Consider the following 3423-nt stretch of genomic DNA (forward strand, 5'->3'; position numbering starts at 1 on the left):
TAGCCTTTCTTAAGGCTATTCCGACATGGTACTTAGAAAAAAATGTCGTCTGAATGATAGGATCCCTTTAAAGGACAGTAAAAGGGGTGTCTCAAAGGAATGTTCCTTCCACTGGAGACTGGAGGGAAATGATAATTTGGAGGTCACTAAGGCAAACCTCTCAGGATTCGTTTTGAGTCCGATTAGCTTGGTTTTGAACAAGTTTGGTACAAACCACACCTTTCGATGGCTTAAAACTTAGTGTAGAATATTGGGTACGAGTCGTTTGGCCCATCCCTAATGGCATCCATTGCCAGGACTGTCACCAGCTTTTCAACCTTGACGTATCTAAAGCCATCATCCCACTGGACAGTCATTTTTATTCTGCTGACAGGTTCCCAATGAACCAGCAGGAAAATAAGAGAGATATTGAAGCTCTTCACTTTTCACCGAGCTGATATTTCTTCCATTTACTGAAGACGCGCGCAGGACTTTGTCAGCCTGATATGAATTACGGAAGAGATGTTGCGCCCCCATCCTGAGTGGGAACATTTTAAGAACACTAATCTATCAGGTTTAAGGCAATGTTCCAAAACAGGAGGAATCTGTTCTCCGACTCCCGAGAGACAAAGATGGAATACCAACAAGAAAAACGCTTATTTATGTCCTAGCGGGAAAAAAATACAGAAGATAAACGCTGCGAGAATTTACCGAGCGGACTAGTGATTGATTTTTCTCATAAGATGAATAACGAAGGATTTTTTTTTCTGCCAAAACAAAGAATTTATGTAAAAAATAAAATGATCTATCCTGCAATATAAAAGCAATAAAATTTGGGCAAGTATGTAATCCCAGATTAGAGGTAATCTGCATTCCCTTAAAAGGACACTCCCCCGAAATGAAAGTTTCTGCTCTACTCCATAACGTTATTCCATCTCTCAGTTTTTCACCTCTCCTTTTTTTTTCTTATGGTCTCTTAGGGGTCTTCATAGAGCTGAGAGTTATCAGAATGTACAGCCGTCAGGTAAAGATAGTACTGGCTGTAGCTTCCCATGCAATGCTCTACTAAAGCATCATGGAATTGATAGCAAAGCATAGTGGGAGGGTAGATGGTAGAATGGAGTGGTTACAAGTACGTTCTTCCTGGTCTGGATCCAGTAGGTGGTGCCGTGTCCAGGTCAGGGTTGCATTTATGATCCGCAACCACACTGCAACAAGAAATGTTAGGCATTGGATGTGTTAGATATTATGGGTTGGCAGGCAGAACCCACCAAACTGAACAGCACTGCACAAAACTTTCCCTTTAAGTGAGATCTCCCTGTTGTTTGCTGCTATTAAAGGGGTTTTCCAGGCTTAACAATTGATTACCTATCCTTAAAACAATTCATTAACTGAAGATTGTCAGGGACCCCCATTCACCAGCTGTCTGAAGAGACAGCAGAGGTCAGGTGAGTGCTGCGATCTCTTTGTTGCTTACCAAGCACAGCACCATACATTGTACAGTGGCTATACTTGGTATTGCAGTTTAGCCAATTCTCTTGAATAGGACTGATGTGTGGCCACCATAGCCCGTGAAACAGAAGAGGTGCTCAGGGATCACTGTTGCCTCTTTAAACAGCTGATCCACTGGGTCCTGGGTGTCAGACCCCATTGATCTTCAATCGATGACTTATCCTAATAAAGGATCATTAATCAATAAGGCCTGGAAACCCTTTTAAAAAAGGGTCATTTGGAAATAAGCTGATTGCAGGTTGTTCTGCTGCTGGAACTTATGGTGATCTGTGAAACATCCTGGCATCATGTTCTGTTTTCCTGCAGTGCCCTCACAGGGCAAGTAAAGTATGACAATGAAATAATAAGGCTATGCATGTCAATCACAAATGGTTGTGTCCTACAGGACCTCCTGTCTGCAGCTGTTCTCTGCTTGGACTATATGAGAAAACTGGTGAACCACATTCTGCCGACTCAGGATATCCATATAGGATTTTTTGAAACCAGACACATCACAAGCTGAAGTATTACTGTCTATACATAATCTCTATATAGATGGAACACAATTACAATCATGTTTGTGCAACCTCTTAGATGCCCTGGCTAGTGCTGACTGCAGCATGGAAGTGATTCACAGATGGCATTGGGGACGCCCCCAGTGCTGCGAGAGAACTCATTTGCATACATACATGCAGAGGACGCAGATATTGTACAGTATGATGGTGAAGACTTGAGCTGTCCGCTCCCTGCTAACCATTCAGCCCTCGTCTCTGCTTGGAAGCTGGCAGTGGCGATGTAGCAATGTCATGGACATATCACTGTGGGGGTCAACAAGAAGGGGGTATTAGAGAGTGGGGGACACAATGAGAGGGCTGCATTATCTTTACTGTATGGAGACATAATTAAAGGGACATAATATTGTGTGGGGGCCACAATGTGGGGATAATTATAGTTTGGGAGCCACAATAAGGGGACATTATAGTGTGTGTGTGTGGGGGGGGGGGGGGGTGTGCTATGCTGTGTGGAGGCAACATTGAGAAGTAGTATGTAAAGTGTGGAGTTCACAATGAAGGCGGCATTATCTTTATTGTATGGGGAACATCATGGGGGCATCATAGTGTGGGGGCCATAATAAAGGGGCATTATAATGTAGGGGCCACACTGAGAGGGGTGTTATACTATGTGGGAGCCAGAATTAGGGGGGCATTATTTGTATTGTGTGGGGCCACCATAAAGGGCCGTTATATTCTACGGCTACAATGAGGGGCTGTATGGGGTGCAAAGCAACTAGGGGGGCCAAAATGGACATAGGCGGAGTTAGCGGTTCCTTATCACATGGCACTTGGATAATTTTGCTCTCCTTTCAGTCCTCTGACATCTGGGAGGTCTATGACAGTGGCCATGATAACTGTTGACCTAATGTCTTGTGAAAAATGTGCAAAAAACGTTAAAGAAAACCTAAAGAATTGACTAAAAAGGAAAAAAAATCAGCTATTTAACCCAAACCCCTATATAATGTCTGTCCATATATACTAAATATCTCGGGTGTTAAATCAATTCAGCCCCCCAATAAAGACAAGGCCAAAGCTCATCCTGAAACACATCTCCTTTAACGAGTGACGTCACAGCCTGCTCAATCCCCCGCCCCAGTCTGTTCGGCGCTGTCGTCTGGATGACGTCATGCACGTGACTTTCCTCATCACAGCGTCGCTGCCCTTCCTACTGCTGAGGGACCTTAGAAACACGAAGGACCTCAGCCTGGGCTGCCCTAGTCACTGCCTGTCAGTAAAGCGCAGGAATAACGTCTATACATCCTGACTGACTGCTCTCCAGACAACGCTTCTTGGTGTGTATAATAACGGAGTAATGTCAGGGCGGCGGTCACACTTTCCGGGACGTAGGGGTTACATTATTATTTGTGAGGCGGTGTCCGGGCAGCCCCGGGCACACGGA

This window comes from Leptodactylus fuscus, chromosome 8 (genome assembly GCF_031893055.1).
Source record: "Leptodactylus fuscus isolate aLepFus1 chromosome 8, aLepFus1.hap2, whole genome shotgun sequence".
NCBI lineage: Eukaryota > Metazoa > Chordata > Amphibia > Anura > Leptodactylidae > Leptodactylus > Leptodactylus fuscus.